Raw genomic sequence first — 21,320 nt, forward strand, 5'->3', positions numbered from 1 at the left:
GTGGGCCTAACCTTGGAGTTAGGAGAGATAGATCTCTTTCTAGGGACTCCAATAGATCTCTGCACTCTAATGCCTCTTCTCAGGGGAGAAGGAATCCTCCACAGAGGAGATTTACTTCCCCTCAGAGAAGGGAGCATGAGGCTAGGATGAGACAAGCTGAACTGAGGATTGAAAGGGAAGAAATTGCCCTGGCCAAAGAGAAGCTTGCCCTGGCAAGAGAGCAGCAGATGAGTGGGCTAGCTCCCACTGGTGGCAGCAATCTCCCAAGAGATAGAGAGAAGGGTTTAGATACTAAACACCTGACTAAAATAGTGCCCCCCTTTAAGCAAGGGGATGACATCCAGAAATGGATGGCTGCTTTGGAGAGGGCCTGCACTGTGCAGGGCATTCCCCAGAGTCAGTGGGCAGCTATACTGTGGCTCTCCTTTGATGGTAAAGGTAGAGATAAGCTCCTCACTACAAGAGTGGAGGATGCTAATGATTACCAGGTCCTGAAAAATGCACTGGTTGATGGGTTTGGTTTAACCACTGAGCAGTACAGGTTGCTGTTCAGAGACACCCAGAAAACTCAGTCTCAGGACTGGTCTGACTTTGTTGATTGTGCCACTAAGGCTTTGGAAGGCTGGCTACTGGGTAGTAAGGTTACTGATTTCAAGGGATTGTATAATCTAATTATGAGAGAGCAAGTCTTAAATAATTGTCAGAACCAGTTATTACACCAGCACCTGGTAGACTCTGATCTGACCTCTCCACAAGAATTGGGTAAGAGGGCAGACAAATGGGTCAGAACCAGGATTAGGCCCAAGAACCAAGGTGGTGACCAGAAAAAGGAATCAACCAAGCCTCAAGAGAAGGGTGGGAATAAATCTCCAGATCAAACCACATCAGGGCCCCAAAAATCCTCTGAGGGGGGTGGGTCCCAGAATCCTTCCAACAACCAGAAGAAACCTTATTGTTATCCCTGTAAACAGGTGGGTCATTTAAAAACTGACAGCAGTTGCCCAAAGAATAACAATAAGGAAAACATACCCCCAAGTAACATTCCCAAACCTCCTGTTACTACTAGTAGTAATCCCCCAGGTGGTGGGAGTGCCCCCAAGAATTTGGGTGCATTTACTTTGGGAGTTCCTGGGGACTCTGGCCTAACCAGGTCCCCAAACTTAGATACTCTTGTCTGTGAGACTGGCATGGGGTTTGCCAACTTCACAACTTGTCCCAACACTTTGGGCAAGTACAGACAGGAGCCCCTCATCAATGGTATAAAAGTTGAGGCCTATAGAGATACAGGGGCTAGCATCACTATGGTGACTGAGAGTCTAGTCCCCTCAAGGCAACTTTTACCTGGTGCCACATACCAGGTGACCAATATTGATGGAGTACAGAGAGATCATCCCATGGCAGTGGTCAATCTCAGCTGGGGAGGTGTCACTGGCCACAAGAGAGTGGCAGTGTCACCAAACTTGCCTGTTGATTGCCTACTGGGGAATGATTTAGAGCTCTCAGCCTGGGCTGAAGTAGAGCAAGAAACCCATTCTAGAATGGTAAACATCCATGGTAAGGTTAGTGGGGCAGTGGTAGCCACAGCCCCAGTCCAAGATATCCTCCCTGAACAGGTCAGGAGGGTTGTGCCAGTCACAACCCAATCTCAGACAACTTCCTTCCCAGAACAGGTTGTCAAGGCTGTCATGGTAACAGCCCACACCCAAACTGAGCCCCCTCCTGAAAAGGTTGGGAGAGTTGTGATGGCCACAGCTCAAACTCAGACAGATGATAGTGTTGTGAAGCCTGAAACTATGGATCACTCCACTCAGACAGAGAGTATTGAGGAGGAAGAGACATCTCCCTCCCACCAGACTTTAGGAAAGGATCAGCCTCCTCAGGGAACTGATCTGACCCCTTGTGAAGAAACTGCCACAGAGGTAGTCAGGCCTAGCCTGACAGAACCCCTGATGTCAGTGGACCCTTCCAAGGTGGGACCCAGTCTGGAGCAGGTAACCTGCCCCTCTCTACCCTGCCTCAGTCAGCCCAGGGCTGTAGAGGTCAGGGAGGCCAGTGTTGGACCCCAAGGGGCCCCCTGTCCAAAAGAATTTCCCAATCAGCAGATTAAGGGCACTGAAGCTAGTAGTCCTAGCCAAGTGAAAATAAAACATACTCCTGAGGGATCCCCCTTAAAATTAGGTAGGGACCTCCCACAGATGGACACTGTTGGGCACAGCCAAACTTGGGACCTGAGGGCCCCAGACCTGACCTGTCCCTCCAGTAAGCCAAACAGAGGGACCCAACCTCCAGCTGTAGGTAGCCAGAGGTTGACCCTGAGAGCCCAAAACAACTCAGTCTTGGAAAGAAAGGCCTCTATGGTGGATAGTGATTGGAGGAAGCTGAGCCCAAAGTTAGTGGAGCCTCACTTCAGTACTCCATTTCAGCACCAGCCTTTTTCTTTGACAAAACACACCACAGGTAGAGATAGGGTGAGGGATTGCTTAGTGGACCATGAGATAGGGGGTAACCATGCCAGTGCTGGTACTTCCTTATATGGCCACTCAGGCAATATAGGCTTACCTGGCAAGGATAGCCTTATCTCCTTTCGTTTGGGGGGGGGGTTATGTAGGAAGGTAAATCCCTGACTATGGTTGCCCCCAACTTTTTGCCTGGTGTTTTGCTGGTTTTCTGACTTAGTTGACCTGGGGCCCTGCTATTCAGGACCCCAGGCCTACTGCTCTCTCTGTAAAATGGATTCCATGTACCTTAGGTACATATCTAAATTGGATACTGAGTCACCTTATCAGTCCCTGTACAGTGTACCTTAGGTACCCAGGGCATAGGTGTACCCAGGGCCTACCAGGGGCTGCAGCATGTATTATGCCACCCCTGGCTGGCCATCCAAATCTGACACAACTGGCTGCTTGACAGCTGGGGCAAGGTGGTGTAATCACCCTTTGCTTTAGATATAGTATACCTATATCTAACCCTAAAAATGGACACACAGATCTCCTATCAGTCACTCCTATGGCAGGCCTTAACAATCCTGAAGGCAGAGTGCTTGGAATCGTGTGAGATGGTGCTCTGGCATGAGCTGAGCCTGTCTGCGGCTTTCGGGATCCATCCCTTAGCCGTTTCCATGATATCGCATACCATATACTCTTAAGTGCATTATAATCCTCGCGGTTATATGCCAACTCTGGTATCGCTTTATCAAAACATGTCGAGTAAGGTGTCATACGAATTGGAATACTAACCCCTCGCCAATTCTGGCGACGGGGTTAGCATTCCACCCTTCTAGAGGGACACGACATGTATGTAACCCCTAACCGCGGTTAAAGTCAGACAGAGCCTTAGCATCCACAAAATGGATGCTGCCACCGAGACACAAGTCTGCCCTCCTGCTGCTGGGAGTCCTCCCAGAGCAGGAGATAAGGACAAAGGGTTTCCTGCCAGGGGCGGTGCCAGCACCGTCCCAGACAGGGTTTTGTGTATTGTAGGTAGGCAGGGCTTTAGAGGAAGGTGACTGCACGTGGCACCCCGGTGCTCACTGTGCATAGGCTGGCTGGAACCAGTTCCAGGGTCACTCCAGACCCTGTGCTGGGGAAAAGCCCGCCAAGGAAGTGGGTGTAACCACCCCCCTCCTAGTCCCACCCATAGGGCAGGACTTAGTCGCGTGCCAGCCCCTTTTTACAGGATAAAGGTAGAGACTGGCCCCCTTCCAAATCAGATCATCTTTGAATCCTGAAACTACTTTCTGCGAAAGGAACTCAAGACTTCTTCCTAAGATTTCTCCCTTGTGACTAAGGAGTAGTCACCCTGCATCCGCAGGCACCATCTAAGAACACTGCGGTCTGCTGTAAGTCCTTCCTCCGGAATCAGACTGCCCAGCTCGACGAGAACCGGCTTCCCTGGCACCTCTGACCTCTACCCACCTCTACAGCCCAGCTGAGAACCGTGGGTGCGACGAGACCTCAAGGGACCGGCCATCTGCAAGACTGCACGACTTCTTTCCAGCAAGCCCGCCGAGTAATCTACTGGTGAGTGCTTTGGGGTCGAGAAGCCCCGACTCTGAGAAGCTCCAGCTCCGAAGTGCAGCCCCCCAGCATCTCCACGATCTGCGTGGGGCCCTTCTGCTTTCCGCTGCTCACCGCGTTGTTTGGCTACTAGCCCGTTGGCTTGTGGCCTTCCTGACGACGCCCGACGACATTTCTGCTACTGGTCTGGTTGCTCCAGACTGGCCCTTGCTCCCTTCCAGAAGAGGAGCACCCCGGACCCTCCTGGTCCACTCAAGACGCCATTTTGAGTCCACCGCGTGGGCTTGAATTAGCCAAGGCTTGTTGCCCAATCCTGGGTAACTTCGACGCCAACGACTTCATCCTTCGTGGGACAGCTCGCACCTCCATCCTGGTCGCCGACAACGCCTCCTGGTCCGAGAGACTGCAGAGCCCAGCAGCGCCCACTCACCTGACTGCGGTGACTTCGCCCGGTGCCATCCTGGTGCCCACTTAATCACTGGCTAGTGATTCAAGAATTTGGTCCCCTCTGCTTTCAGGTTTTCTTCTTCCTTGATCCAGGCTTGGATCCATCGAACTTTTCTTCACTGGTCGCCTGCCAGCAACTTCTTCCTTCCAGGCTCCTGGTCCGGCAACGAGATCCCCGACGTCTTTTCAGACCTATGCAGCTGCAGCCCCTGGGCTAGGTAACTTCGGCACTCCGGTGTCCCAGCATAGCCTCACTATCCAAGGGTCAGGATCCACTGTCGTTTTCTCCCTACCAGGTCGGGTTCGCCCGTGAACACTAACTTTGTGAATTCTAGCTTCCATAGACTTTGTCCCGCATCCCGCGTGAGAGTGCACACTCTGCACCCGAGTCCCCTGGGCCTCCTAGTAGTAATCTAACGATTCCCTAGTCCAGTCCTAGCGATTCCAAAGCCTATTAGAACTGTTACTTACCTGCTAGTAATTCGCATTCCACTTTTAGCGTATATGGTTTTTCGTGCCCCTCGGGCATTTGTGTAACGTGCTAACTTAAAAGTATTTTCGTAAGAGTTTTGTTGTGTGCTTAGCTCCCTGTCTCATAAAGAGCCAGGGTAGTCTTGTTATAAATAAATACACTGTTTATTTTCATAACAACTTGTGTGGTGTCCTTTCACTGGGTGTTCAAGGGGTAATGTGATGGTGAAACAGCTGGCTTAACACGCCCTCTAGAGTCTTAGCCTTAGACTGCTCGTATCCATGCTACTAGGATAGCTGGTCTATAAGGTTGACTTACAACCAATCATCAATAAGGGTTGTTTGGACTGATATATAGTGATCACTAGAATAGTGAGCACTGCACATCAGGCCAACTCTCACAACCACTCTATCACCTTCTCCATCAAGGTACCAGTTAAACTATACTCAGTACAACCAACAAGACCCAAAGTATGGAAGAGAAACCTAAAAAAAACCCTCACAGACTTATCCTCATCCGCAAATGCCAGCCTCCTGCTTCCCCCGGAAGACCTTACGGAGGTTCAAGCCTTGACACAGCACTACTTTAACTCCATGACCTCGATCCTAGATACTACCGCGCCTCTACAACTGAAGAGGCATTCTACTAAAGACTCTAAACCTTGGTATGATGGTAGACTCAACCAGGAGAGACGAGCCTTAATATTAGTTGAACGTAGATGGAGGTCTTCACCATCCATCGACCACCTCAAACTGCTGAGATCCTCCAGAAACTCGTACTATAGAAAGATCAGACACTCAAAAGCAAACTTTTTCAAGAATCAGCTGGATCAAGCCAAAAACCGTCCCAAGAAGCTCTTTGAACTAGTTAAAAGTCAATCTCTAGGCGCAGCTCACCCTCCCCATGATGGTCTATGCCCCCCTCCCAGCTGCGAAGAATTCTCTTCCTTCTTCACGAGAAAGACGGAACTCCTGAAAACTGATCTACTTAAGGCCTCATTAATTCAGATCGACACGCAGAAGACCACCCCAATAACCCCAGGCACCTGCACATCCAAGCTCGCCCTCAAAAACAATGCCTCCTGGGCCTCCTTTACAACTTACACCGAATAATCAATCCTCAAAGCGCTAATGACCTTGAACCCCTCCAGCCACTTCTCTGACCCCGTCCAACTACCTCAAAGATCTTATACCAATACTAGTACCACCCTGGACAAAGATCATCAACGCCTCCTTAGACCAAGGGGTTATTCCGGATACTCTCAAATCAGGACAAGTTTCCACCATCCTGAAAAAAACTACAGCAGACCCCATAGACCTGAATAATTATAGACCAATTTCCAACATCCCAACTCTGGCGAAACTACTTGAAAAATGTGCTTTCAGCCAGCTAGACAACCACATCACCAACTTCCACCTGCTCAATAAATTCCAATCTGGATTCCGTGCTGGACATAGTACAGAGTCAGCCATGACCCACATTGTAGAGGACGCTGTAAAAATACTTGATCAAAATAAAGCCTGGCTACTCATCCTGCTCGATTTATCGTCAGCTTTCGACACCGTAAAACATGAAAATCTCCTTGACCTCCTCCAACACAGAATGGGCTTATCAGGATCAGTTCTATACTGGTTTACCTCTTTCCTCAGCAATAGATCCCAAAGATTCACGGTCAACCAATCCTTAGCCAAGACCATCCCAGTCACATTAGGAGTACCCCTAGAAGTCGCCTAGAAGCTTCTACCCACCATTCTGATGGTTGCCAATTCCCATGGGATTTTACATCCTTAGCCCACCCTAGGTAAGCCTCCTGTCCCTTGTTCCTTGCTTGGCGCACCATTCCCCTCCCCAGCCATCATTGCACTTCCACAGTATTGTCACAATTCACATGTCACTATAAGACGGAGTGACACCTGAGGACTTCACTCACGAGTGAAAGGTTTTCACGCAAAGTACGGCATGGTTAAATTGAAATGTGATACCTTGTAGACCTGAGGGCTTAACTTGTCCCCTGTTTCCTTGCCTCCCCTCTCTACAGGCTTTGTTTGCTCTGGCAATTAATTTTAGTCCTGATGATGATCCCTTATTATATGTAGGATCGAAACGCCGTCGACAGTTGTGTAGTAACACTTTAATTATCAATGGAACAAGCACTGGTGTTGCCAATAGGTCTCGCAGTAGGAAAGTTTGAGCTATTGGTTTTCTAAATTACATTTTATTTTTTTGTTTTGTGATTTACAATACCCATACTTTTAACTTTTCGCATTAGGAAAGTTTGAGCGATTGGTATTGTAAATGACACTTTTTTAATTTATGTGTTGGTTTTGAAAATAGCAAAATGAATAGCTTTGTCAGTTACAATGTCAATAGTTTTAACTTTCGCAAATGTGACCTATAGCATTTGTAATGCAATGTGTGTTGTATTTACATGACTTAGATGTATTGATATTACAAATAACAATGGCTTTTAATTTTGTAAATAATTAATACTTAAATAAAAGTTATTGTAATTTATAATGGCAATAGCTTAAACGTTTGTAAATAAATTTTGTGAAGATTATGTTCAGTGTATTTTATTGTGACGAAAATCCAAGAACATTGCATTTGCACCTACACACACATATGTGTTGTAGCACTGAGTGGTGTGAGGGTGAGTGGGTGTGTGAGTGTGTGAGGGTGAGTGAGGGGGTGTGAGAGTGAGGGGGTGTGAGAGTGAGGGGGTGTGAGAGTGAGGGGGTGTGAGGGTGAGAGTGTGTGAGGGTGAGGGTGTGAGGCTGAGTGAGGGTGAGAGGGTTGTGAGGGGGGGTGAGGATGAGGGGGTGAGTGAGGGGGTGAGGGTGAGGGTGAGGGGGTGTGAGGGTGGGTGAGGGTGTGACCAGTTAGATATGGTTGGTATATGTTAAACATAATGAGGATAAGAAATGGACCGTAGAGCGTTAGATATATATGTTTACGATATTTGCAAATAGAAAAAGAGAACAGACGAGGCATGTAATGGCGGCGGCTTTGGCATGATGACAGAGGCAGGTGTCCGTTGGCCGCTGTAAAGAGTAATGTGACCTGGAACGACCAAGTAAACACGCTTGTTCCCCCACTAAACACGGTCAGCCAGTCAGACAGCATGGGTACACTAATTCAGGGCAGAAGACTTAAGTTGTAGCCTTAGTACATAGGAATGTAATTCCATAGTACAGGAGGGCACTGTATGCGTCCGCTTTGTCTTACTAAGAAGGCATGCATGTAGAGAGTCAAAACCTGTTGCCAGCTGCGAGCGCCCCTAAACCAAGCCCAATCTGGTGCACTTCTTCATTAAACTTCCTAGCGGCACAGAGTGGACATCACAGCGCATCCGAAGACCGCCCCCCCCCCTTCGGCGCTGCTGACAGCCATCACATAAAGAACACAGGTAGTCCCCAAAAGAAGACGTCAACATGTAGGGCGTAATAATGTAGTAGTTGGTCGGTGCTGCATGGAGGAAACCGGGAACGAGGAGGAGGGAGAAAGACGGCGAGTTGCCTATTTAAAAGCAAGCACTTTTGAAGGACACTAACAGACACCGATAAAAGCAATCTACTAAGAATGGGTGGAGTTTAACTCCTAAACCATACACAATAGGTCACTAAGCGACAGCGCAATCGCTGTACGCTCGACCTAAAAAAACACTATAAAAAGGCGATTAAAAAGTATAAAGAGGCAATAATTTCAGCGAAATGACACTTTTTTACTGAGAAAATTAGTTCTGCTAAAAACTCAGCCAGAGAACTTTTCAAACCAGTCTCTGCCTTATCCAAATTTGGCAAAAGCAAACAATTCATCCCTAATAATGATTTCTGTGACAAATTAGTAGAGTTTTTCCATGACAAAGTAAACAAGGCAGCGCTGGGAGGGGGGATGGGCACGAAGGAAGGAGAAATGTGAGTCACGGCGGCCGTGAAGTGTTAGGCAGATCCCTTTGAAGCTCGGCCAAAGTGAAGTGAATAATTAGGGGAGGAGAAATACCATATGCCGGCCGAGCGCACGCTGGGCAGAAGGGAAGAAAAAAAGTTTAAAAAAATAAAATGAATCTTCTTGTTAGAGATAACGCTACCCTGTAATCTCTGTGCATGTTAGAACTGCTAAGGACATTTTTTTGTTGTAAATGGCTCTCTTCGCCTCCCTCGCTAGCCTCACTGCCCAGGACAAGCAAAGCAAGAGTTGGGAGAGCTGTCCCGGTGTGTTAGCCATAACAACATAAGAAACAACCTGGGGAGGCGGCAAGAGCGGCAGCCTCTTCCTCCACTTCACTCTGGTCTGGAAAGACCTGCAGGCCCTATGTGTGACGCCACAGTCACTTCCATCCTGCACAGCAGCCCTGGTGGTAGTGCTCTATTCCATGTGCTGTCCCGAGCAGAGACGAGCTGTTAATGGACTCGCCCTTGTGGAAACTAATCTCTTTCTCTCGCACCGTCGACCCCGCACTCAGCAGCACTTTAGAGACAGTTTGTAAAATGGGCAGGTTTGCTGGAGGCTGCCACACTGCTGAAGCGCTACAGATGAAAGAGGCGCTTTCGGAGGCTTGAGATAACGATGCGGCAGACGGAAGAGCCCTCCAAGTTTGTCAGGGAGCGTCAATTTCGGCTTGAGACGGCCAGACGCTGTGAGGCAGGAGGCGGTGAAGTGACAGGCGCTTCAGTGAAGAAAGGCTGTAGGCCAGGGGCAACCAGGGATGATGTGGGAAGAGGGTGCCTTCGTCCCCCGCATTACCCAACAAGCTCCCAGCGGGGGCTCACTGCTCCACAAACACTGCGTTACTGGGCGGGACAAATTAAAGGTCTCAGACAATACTTACAGATTTTTAATACAAAGATGAGGCTTGCTAGAGCGTCCTGGAATCAGCCTCAGACTGTCGGGCACTCATTTCAACTAAGCATCTATTATCTGCCTTTGGGCCTCGTGGCCCCTTCTCCTGTGCAGGCCAAGGGCTGCTGGGGGTGCAGGCAGGGGCTGGAGACAAGGCGTAGGTAGTATGCTACAGCAAACAGACTGGGAGCGGCCTTAAGAGCATGTGTGAGACTAGCGCTTAGAAACAGTCAGGTCAGGACGCTGTTCACAGAATGCAGTGAGTAAAACAGAGTGGCTATCAGGTATGGAAGAGGACAAGGAGTGCGGTTGGGGGCGTGTTGCCCACCCAATATGATCGCCTGTAAAGCGTACTCTGTGAGTCTCTTTATTTCTGTCTGAACTCTAGAGGGGCTTCAGGAAACTACATGAGCCCTCTACCCTTGCAGGCCTTGCTCGTCTCTTCGTGTACTGCAGCGGTCGGCTCACAACGAGCGTTTCTTACAGGAAGGGATATAAGTGGTTGCTCTACAGGGAGCCCCGAGAGGCAGACTCCTCAGTGACACATAAGTAGCCCGCAAGAATGAGTGCTCCAATGTACGGCAGACAACTAGAGGACGCATCAAAGGAGAACAAGCCTTTACAATGGATGCTGCTCTCGTAGGGAGAGGTTATGGGTCAGCTCAGCGCTTGGAAAACAAGAGCGGCCGATAAAACTGAAAGTACGGCCGGCCAGCGGCCGGCCATGAATAATTAGGGGAGGAGAAGCCGCACAGCACACGCTGGGAGAAGCCCTTTGATGTGCTGTGCGGCTGTGAAAAAAATGCAATTAGGAGGGAGGGAGGGAGATGCGCGTGCTTGTTTCACGTGAACTTAAAGAAAACCGCACAAACGAAACCCTTGGTTTCACGAGCGTTTCGAGGACATGAATTCTCGCTCCGCTCAATGCGCTTGCGCGCATTGATAGGTCGCGAGACCTAATAAACCACTGTGTATTCTACATGAGGTCAGCTAGATGACCAGCAAATTCTACTAGCGCCTCCCCTTGCTAAAATTGCCTGTATTCATGTACCCTTGTTTCTTTGTTTATGTTATATGTATCGGATACAGGATTGTATCCCACTGTATTAATGTCCTTCTCATCATTATTTATACATTTACATTGATTAAACTAGTGTCCGGCTGGACACCTTGCTTATAGTACAGATTGTTGTCTATATTCTGATTCCGGAGAGTCAGAATGTATCTAAACACATCTGAGGGAGGGTCCCGGGGCGCCGCCTCCCAGCCCTCCTTGACCAGGCTTAGGGGTCCCCGGACGGGGTGTCCGTAGAGCAGCTCGAAGGGGACTTCCCGGTAGGCGAACAGGAGGCAGGGTAGGAGGATGTTCCAATTGCGCCTCAGGGGCTCTTCGAGACCCATGATCATTCCCTTGAGGGTCCGGTTGAATCGCTCAACCAGGCCGTTACCTTGGGGGTGGTACGGGGTGGTGAATTTGTACGTCAGTCCACATTGTTGCCACAGGGACTTCATGTACTTTGAGATAAAGTTTGTCCCTCGGTCGCTCACAACTTCTCGCGGGAATCCCACCCGGGAGAAGATCCCCATCAGGGCCCGCTTCACTACGGGTGCCGTCACCGTTCGGAGGGGAATGGCTTCGGGGTACCGGGTGGCATGGTCCACCAGGACTAGGATGAATCTATGACCGAGGGCGGTCCGGGGGTCCAGGGGCCCCACGATTTCTATTCCCACCCGTTCAAAGGGGGTACTGACTACGGGGAAGGGTTGGAGGAGAGCCTTGCGCTTCCCGCCGCTCTTCCCGCTGGCCTGGCACGTGGGGCAGGACTTGCAGTGGGTCTCCACATCGGCGCGCATGCGGGGCCAATAAAAATGGGTGACCAGCCGGTGATAGGTCTTATCCTGTCCCAGGTGTCCCGCCAGGGGTACATCATGGGCCAGGTTCAGGAGGAAGTCGCGGAAACCTAGGGGTACCACCAGCACCCGGGCTGACCCTAGCTCGGCGGACTTCTGTTCGCTATACAAGAGGCCCTTTTCCCAGTAAACCCAATGGGATCCGGACTGGTCACCGGCGGCCTGTCGCGGAAACGTAGGGGTACCACCAGCACCCGGGCTGACCCTAGCTCGGCAGACTTCTGTTTGCTATGCAAGAGGCCCTTTTCCCAGTAAACCCAATGGGATCCGAACTGGTCACTGGCGGCCTGCTGTCGTGGACCAACGAGAGAAGTGCAGGAGGTCTGTTCCAGGCAGAACTCCTCTCGGGAGGGCCCACCTTCCTGGCGCCACTGGGCTAACTCAGGTAGGTCGCCCAAGTCCTGGATCTGTCCGACAGTAGGGCCTAGGGGACCGGCGTCGGGGTAGATTTCTTCTCCTGGGGGTAGTCCGAGACCCTCGGGTCGCTCGCTCCCCTCACGGTCGTCGGAGGCCTGGCTGGTGGTCTCCGATTCCACCCCCCCGGGGGTGGCCATTCTGGCGGTCATGGATCGCGTGTTCACGCATGCCCTTTCGGGCAGGCCCACCATCTCTAGGTGTGTCTTCCGCTCCACCTGCTTCCACGGGGAGCTCTCCAGGTCGTTGCCCAGTAGACAGTCCACCGGCATGTCGGTGCGGACAGCTACCCACAAGTCACCGGAGACTCCCCCCCCACTCAAAAGGGACCTGAGCTATTTTGCAGGTGCGGACGGAATTGTCGGAGGAGATAACCCGGCAGGAGGCGTGTGGTATAATCTGGTCTTCGGTGACCAGGTGACAGCGTACCGCGGTAATGCTCGCCTCTGTGTCGCGGAGGGCCCCTATGCGGTGTCCATTGACCGTCACCTGCTGTCGGTATTTCTCGGTGTTGTCGGGTAGTGGGGCTCCCGGGACCATTTCTCTATCCCCGAGGGAGACCAAGGACATTGCTGCTGGCTCCCACTCCTCTGTCTCCTCTACCTCCTCCTCCTCCAGGGCCACCGTGGCTATCTGACGTGAGGGGGGGCCTGCAGCAACGGGTTTCTTGTTCAGGGGACACTGGGGGTCACTAGCATAATGACCAGGTTGTTGGCACTTGTAGCAAGCTATGCTGGATCGGGGTCTCTGCCTACCTGAGTGGGGCCCTGCTTTGGACATGGGGGAAGACGGAAAGTTTTGGGACTGGTTCCTGGGGGGGGCTACGCTGGGGCCCTGACTGGAACTCTCGCTGTCTACCTTGACCCCCCCCCCCCCCCCTCCCCTCTGGCGGGAAGATCCCTGCCCATTTCGGCCGTAGTCTCCCACGGGCCCCCGGGGGACCCGGGGGGTCACCCAGCGATCTGCCTCGACGGCGAGCTTCCGAGGGTCTGTCAATTTGCTGTCTAGGAGATGCTGGCTTAGCTCTACAAAGCAGTTTGCGGACAGGTGTTCCCAGACTATTAAGTCAAACAGTCCTTCAAAGGTGGTGACCTTGCTGCCCTTGATCCACCCTTCCAAGGCCCGGCTGTAGAAATTGACGTACTCCACCCATGTGGTGCCAGGGATCTTTTTGCAGTCTCTGAACCGCTGCCGGTACATCTCAGGAGTGAGCCCATATCTGGCTAGCAGGGCTTCTTTCATGTGTTCGTACGAATTCAGTACGGCGGAGGGTAGGTCCAGCATGGTGGAGTGAGGAGGAGTAGGAGTGTGGCTCACTGATTAGAGCGGCAGACCCTGATGCAGAGGTCTGGCCCGGGACCAGGGTTCAATTCCCGACGCGGCAGGGTCCTGAGCCCAAAATGTCCACGGACTCGATAATTCTCGCCTCGGTGCCTATTCTAATCATGGGGTCCCACTCTGCAACTCTGGGCAATAGTTGCTTAATCTCCACTACGGTGGCCCACCCGCTGCGGGATGCCTGGCTTTCACCCTGGGGATACCCAGTAGCAGTTATCTCACAGGGAAAAGCCAGGACGGGTTCCCAAGGCAAGCGCCTTGATGCCTTCGGGTGATACGTGCGCTATATAAGTCGCAATACATGGTGTCTCTCCTCTCACTCAGGAATCGCCCCCACAATCCGGCCCCCCAATCCTTCTGGGGTACCCGGTGGGAGGTCATGGCTATTTCGTAGGCTTTGAACCATTGCTGGATGTCGTCTCCCTTGTAGTACTCCTTCACTACAACCTTGGGGATGTGGACTTTGGTCTCCACCGGGGAAGGGGTCTCTCGGTTCCCCGGGGGTCTGGTCTCGTCGCTCCTTGCTTTGAGCTCGATTTCTTTAAGGTTGCGCTCATGTTCTAGTTGCAGTTTTTTTCCCTCATTCTCTAGCTGGAGCTTCTTTTCCTCCAATTCTCCTTGTACCCGCAATTGTTCGACTGCCAACTTTTTTTCGGCCAACTTGAGTTCTCCTTCGATCTTGAGTCTAGCTAGTTCTAACTCGTGGACTCGGTATCTTTCCCGGTCCGTCAGCTCCTCTGGGGACAGACCCCTCTCCGTGTTGCTACTCCGTGCTAGGGAGTCGGTTCTCTCTTCTTCTCGGGCCCTGGTTTCGTTCTGCGGCTCCTCTTCAATGCTTCCTTCCGATGGGGGGAGAGGGGCCCCGGACTCTACCCAGGCTTTCAGGGCTTTCTGGAAGTCTTCTTTGGTGCTCAGACCAGTGGTAGCGATGCAAAAGTCCTTACAGAATTGTTTTAGATCTTTGTGGGTGTACTCCTCTAGACGGTCCTTTTGGAATGTGGGATTCTCGCTCGTTCTAGTGGGACTCATGGTTGCTCTCTTTCTTCTACTGTTCTTGGGTCTTCGTTTAGGTAGTGTGTCAGTCGCTTACTGTACGATCTCTAGATGTCGGCTCGGATCCCGTCGCTTGCCACCAATGTTAGAAGGGGCGATCCCAGGGGGACAGGATATGCTCTCCCGAACACCCCGTGACCCACCTCTCCTAGGAAAGCTGCCGAGCACTTGCGGGAGGCCCTCGCAGGGCTTCGTATCTAGGATCGTACACACTGAGCTTCCACCACACTTATAAACGGACACCACACCGTAGAGTTCAATATACAAGGTTCTTTATCAAACAGTAGATATGAGGTAAAACGAGTACGTATTTACAAGGCGATCTAGGGATCGTAAAGAGTCTCGGTTGTGAGGAATAGGGATGCGGGACAGTCACAGTACTGGGACCAGTACGAAGCGTACCCTGCGCACAGCTCTCAATCCTCGAGCCGGGGGATACGTTAGATGGGGGCCGTACTGCTACTCCACTCACTTCTTCTCGAGCCAGGTCGTACAGGTAGCGTCGATGGTCCAGCCGGACCAGAGTACTCCTCGAGCCGGTCAGCAGGGCTCGATCGGAGTGAACGGAGTGTCTGTGAGTTCATGGGGAGCCGCGACCACGTCAGCAGGGCTCAAGATGTTCCACGAATGTCCTTTTCCACAAGGAGGAGCCGCGACGTCGTCAGCAGGGCTCGCACAAGTTACAAAGTTCCAGTATCGATCTTCTTCTCAAAATGGTTGAGCCGCGACCAGGTCCGCAGGGCTCTCTTCTCCAGGATTCAACTGCCCGCTAGTTCTAGAGCGGGTCTTGCTATAGTCCGGCTCCCCTTTGAAGTCCAGACCCTCGCAGGCGGGGATCTGATGCCTTGGGGCTGATCGTCGGGGTTTCCTGCCGGCTGGCTCTTTGATCCTTTGAAGATGCATCCGAGGATTTCCAGATGCCTATCAGGGCCTGGAGCCAGCTCTCGGGGAGGCCAGAGGTGTGATCAAAACCAGTCCCCAGGGGGAGGACAGAGGTGTGAGGGAAACCAGTCTCCCAGGGGAGGCCGAAGGTGTAATCGAAACCCTTTGGCCCTATCTCCCTCAGAGGGAACCTTCTACCCCCCAGCCGGGCATGGCTCGTCTTACGCCCAAGTTTAGCTGGGGCCGGGGTCATGCAGGGGCCTATGGAGTCAGGGATCTCGGGAAGGGTGATGGCTACCGGGGGCCCTCTGGGGTGATGTGGGTTCTGGGCGCCCGGTACCGGGAGGATAGATGGCGGGATGCTGGGATGGTCGTCCGTTTGGTAGGGTCCTGTAGGGAACGGGGCAGACAGGGGACGGGACGACCAGGGGTTTCTGCTGCACAGGGATAACTGTCAGGGCGCTGAGGATCGGGGGGAACCACACCACGAGGCCAGGTCCAACACACCTCGGAAGCATTATAATCTTGGATACAGCGGGTCTGCCCATTCAGGACAGTAGTTGGGTGTTCCAGAAGGTCACTGATCGTTGCAGGGCCTCCAGGACCCAATCTAAGATTAGAGCTATTAACTGGGCATTGTCTAGCCCATTCTGGACTCCCAAGGTATCGGAAGTGTTCTCCTTCCCATCTGAAATCCAAGTCTGGAAGGCCCCACAAGGGTGTGGTGGTCATATGTGCCGGAAGGAAGATCAGCGATTTATTACGGTTGAGTCACCGACCAGAGACGTAACCAAATCTGTCCAGGTGGTGCAAAAGACTGGGTATGGCCACGCGGGGATATGCTAGGTAAAAGAGAGCGCCATACACGTATAGAGAAATTATGTAGGTCATATCTCCAACCCGGATACCCCAGTGATCCAACTAGGCTCTCATCCGCACTGTCAAAGGATCAATGGCCAGGGCAAAAAGGAGAGGCGAGAGCAGGCATCTCTGTCAGGTGCCTCGTCCCAGGAACCACTCCTCGGACTGAGCCCCTCCCAGTCTCACCCGAGTTCAAGGCTCAATTTATAATATTTTGACCCACCAGCAGAAACTGGGTCCCAGCTCCACGGCTCCGAGGACCTCTAGGTAACCCCAGTAGACTGTGTCGAGCGCCTTGGCTAAGTATATAGACACGAGTATCATTTCCTCCTCCTGATGTTTCACTTCCTGCATAGGCGGCACAGGTTCATTGCAGTGTTGCGGCCCGGTATGAAGCCACAATGCTTGTGTACGAGATGCAGTATATGGGGTCCCAGGCGGGAGGCTAGTAGTTTACATAGTATTTCCACGTCAACATTGATGATGGTGATTGGGCAATAAGAAGGTTCACAGATGTCCCCGCTCGGCTTCAGAATTATACATATTTTGCCCTGTCTCTTAGTAGGAGGGGGAATTCCCTTTTCAAAGACCTCCTCATATACCTGCAAGAGGGCCCGGGTCAACCTGCCAGCGTAAGCCTGATAGAACCCAGGTGGGAATCCATCGCTACCTGGGGACTTCACACCTGGGAGCAGTAGGGATGCAGACTGTACTTCCTCGATGAGTGGAGCCTCTAGTTCCTCCCTAGCCTGGTCAGGGAGTTGTCAGGTTCAGGATCTGCAAGTATGGAAGGTAAGCGTCTACCCCCACTGTCGGGTCCAATGTATAAACAGTCTGGAGGTGACACTGGAGCACCTGTAGTATTGCGGACCTGGTGTGTGACACTGCACCCGTGGGTGTATGTAGCACCACTATTGGGGAAGGGGTTTGTTTGCTGCGGGGGATCCAGGCCCTATCCACTTTCTCACCAGCCTCTGGGCTTTTGCCTCACCCAGGTGAGTTTCTTGTAGGCATAACACCAATATGTGGTGCCTCCAAAGGAATGAGAAGACCCTATAGTGCTTGGTGCAGGTGCCTAACCTTCTTACATTCCAGCTCATGAACTTAGTTCCCACTGTCATGGTAGTGTACTGTTCTGATGCACCCCAAGCCCTCATGCCCAATCATCCTGCCCATCGTATGCTGCATAACAAACATGCGAACGAAAAGTGTGAACATACCTTGAAAATGCCCACCCCATGCGCAAATGACCTGAAACAGTGCATGTGGTTAAGCCTTCCCCAGGCTTGTGCCTTGACATGCACAGCCTCCCCTCCAGTCCAAACGGGGCTATGAAACTTCCCCCAAACATTTTGGCCTCCCAGCCAAGCCCAACCAATGGAGCAAGAGAAACAATCCTATGGGCGCCCTCCTGAAAGACAGGGTTGTCCCCTAGTGCGTATATGTATTCTAGTAGGCTTCCCACTCATCCGCGGGCTCTCACCTCCACCATCACCACCCCCAGGAGGCCCCCTCCCTTTTCCTCAGCACCAGGGGCCCCCTGGCCAAGCACTGCCAGTACGGCTAGGTGACCCTTAGGGTGTCTGTTTGTGCCCCCCTACCGGTAAGGATCATACTTTCATTGAGACAATCTGTTCACCCAGGGCCATGTGGAAATCAGGCCGAGTCTGTGATGGTTTCTGGGATCACTTCGTCCATCAGGAGTAGTGTTGTAGGTACAGGTTCCGAGACTGAGCCCCTCTCCGTCACATCTGGAGAGGAGACACACGGGTCCAGGAACTCCACCTGCATAGTTCAATTGTCTCCGACAGTGATTCTCTGCTGCGGGTCGCTATCCGTAGAGCGGTTCCTGCAATGGCCACCATGGGGTATCGGAGGCCTTGCTCCCCACTCATTCCAATCTCCTTTCCGCTCCCATAGGGCGGGGGGGCATCACCTCGGATCTCCAGCCACTCCCATACCTCCTCAGGGGTCTCGAAGAAGTGGGCCTTCCCCTGCGTATTCACCTTCAGCTTGGCTGGGTAGAGTAGCATGTACTGTAAGTGCAACTCCCAGAGCTTCTGCTTCACTCCCACTAACGTTTTTCTTTGCTCCTGGAACTGTCTGGTATAGTCAGGACATAAGGATACTTTACAATTATCATAGCGTAGGTCCGTGGCCCCGTGTGCTGCTTGCAGGATGCAGGCTCTGTCCCGGTAGTTCAGGATTTTGGTGAATATTGTCCAGGGGAGAGCCCCCGGCAGTGGGGTTGGGGGGGCAAGTCCCGATGAGCCCTCTCCACCACAAACCTGTTTGACAGTCCCTTGGGACTTAGCTTGGTACATATCCAGAATTCTAAAAAGAGCTTGGTCTTGTCCTACTCAGCTCGTTCCTGTATCCCCAGGACTCTGATATTACTGCGACATGCCCGATCCTCTGCCTCCACAGCCCGGCGCCCCAACACACCTGTGGAGTTGGTCAAATGTGTCACCTGCTGGTTTAGCATGGCCACCTCACCTTGGAGATGTATGTCTCCCTAAGCCGTTGAGACTTTGTCTGCCACTTTGCGTAGATCTGCTCGGAGCAAGTTCACATCCATTGACACTGTCTCTATCTGCTTCTCCAAGGCGGTTAGGGACCCCGGACTGGCAACCAATATCTCCGCTCGGGAGGGCTCGCCAGTGCTGTCGTCGTCCCCGTCGGGACCAGTCTGTCTGGTGATGCGCTGCCGTGGGAAGGCACTGAGTAGTGTACTGGGAGATCGAATTAGGAGCGAAGGAGCTAACCGTCTTATCTTTTCCCATCTTGCTGTATGTCTGGAGGCCCCAAGGTTGTTCAGTGGCCATTTGCCATGGGGAGACCCAGGAATTCTGACTCGTAATCTGGTTCCCCAGCGCCCACCTTCTAAGCACACGGGAGGTAGGGCAGTCTACACCCCCTCACGTGGAGGAACAACCTACTTACCGAGCCTGTTACACGTTGATGTAAAAATACCCTATCAGGTACGCCTATGTATTGACGTCACTGCTCGTGGGACTATGTTTTAGATTTCGGGCATGCCCCCTACGGTCCTTCTAACAGGCGCAGTCTTTTTCATGTATTTCTACTGCCCCACAGGCGTCCATACCGATGGTGAAGAACACCGACTAATCTCATCTGGCGTCTTTTTGATATGAAGTCCCCCCAGTCTCCTATATAGTCTACAGCCTTACCTGACCCCAGGAAACAGCTAAATAGGTAGGTGTGACTCCCGCCATGGGATGGGGCCCTTTGATGGGTGGAGTTCCCACGGAGTAGAGCTAAAACTGACCTATATGAAGAACAGGAAATTCCTTCCCATGCGTGGATAACTGACCCAACCCAGTATTTAATTTCCCCCCTACATCTCACTATGGGCTCTATATGGAACTGTGATTAAGAGATTGGAGCCTCCGGGGGCTATTTACTTATGGTTTTGTCCTTTTCCCCTCTGTTTAGAGTTGAAGGTTTTCATCTTTTAAACCTGCCTGACTTCTTCCAAACATCAAAGTCTCTGTTATAGAATGAGAGGATAGCGCCTCCACCCCCGTTAAGAAGTGAGTTCCCACCTTTGTATGATATTGAAGCCTTACTGATTGTCCCCTATGTAGACACTGAGGTCTCAAGTGCGGCTACCTCTCTACAAGTAGGAAACCTGATGAGAATGAGATGGATGTGAATTTAGCGATGTGTGTGTTAAGAATACTGTTGCTCCAGACCTGAGGAGCTTCTCTCCCTTTTAACTATTGATGTATCATGTGCTTATAACCCCGATGTTTGTGGAGCCATGGTCCCAACCAGAACCCCGTGGGAACCAGAATATAATAATTATGAAAAATATGATATGTATTAAGCGAATGATGATGTATCAATATATCCATACATGTATTTTGTATTTATAGATTGTCAGTCCCCCCCTTCATGGTCCATCGTTGCCCTGATGAAGGTGTGACCCGGATGTGTCTGTATACCGAAACGCGCGTCAGCGTGATTCCTGTGGGCAACCGGATAGCTTAATTCATCTCCATTTCCTGTGCTATCCACTGCCCTACACTAATGTATTCTATGATCTATATCATATGTTTTGTGATGGCGACAATGTACTAGTTAAGTGTACCTGATTCAGATTGGAAAGAATGACTGGTATGAGTGTTTTTTTTTTTGTTGAGTATGAGGAAGTATGAGAGTGAGCATGGACCGTGTGGGACTGTGCATATTCAACTTTGAAATGGTTTTACTGAATGGCGAAAAATGAATGTATTATCGCTTAGATGTGTATGTATGTAGTTTTTTTTATATATAATTGCAAATCAATTTAAAATGAATAATAAATTCACATATAAAAAAAATTGACATGATGGATTTTTCTGGTATCTGGTTCCGATTGTTGGTTGTGGCTCCATTGAAAATATAGGATCCCTTTATGGGACCTGTTTTGAATTATAAAGGCAGGGGTTTCGTGCTAATTACTTTGGTCTCTTTACCCATTTTCTTGCCAGTATCTTTACCCAGTGGGGGACCTCCTACTATTTTGTTGTCACACCCCCTCACGTGATCAGGCCTCCTCAGTTATCCAGGGTCTGCCAGGACCAGACGTAGGGTAGGTTAACACTGACCCCGAGGCCTCGACAAGACGATCAGTGACCGAGTGGGACGAGGGGGAGCGGTGCTCTGCACACACACCTCCGCTCTGCACTAGTGAGGTTCACCCCTCTTCAGTGTTGGGGTCTCCAGTGGCCCATCAGGGCTTCGCCTCCCGGCTGCACAGGCGTTCTACCCCGTTGATGCAGGTCACCGGTGTCACTAGGGCCCCCCCTAGAGACCAGACTGCTAACCAACAGAATCACCTCAGCCCTCCGGTGCAATGTCCCTCAAGATGCCCAGATGGTCGTTTTAACCCAGCAGATGTTGGGGTACATCCGGCTGTGATTGCTCAACGTGTTCCCTCAGCAGGCCATGCCCCCACAGTGTCGCTCTCCCAGACCCATCAGAAGCCCACAGCAAAAGGGGGTATCGGTTGCTTCTCTCTCCGCTACGCTTCAATGTGCCTCCTAGTGTTGTACAACCCTGCAGGCCTCTTATGCCGGGTC

Source organism: Lissotriton helveticus, chromosome 12, assembly GCF_964261635.1.
Source record: "Lissotriton helveticus chromosome 12, aLisHel1.1, whole genome shotgun sequence".
NCBI classification, from domain to species: Eukaryota; Metazoa; Chordata; class Amphibia; order Caudata; family Salamandridae; genus Lissotriton; species Lissotriton helveticus.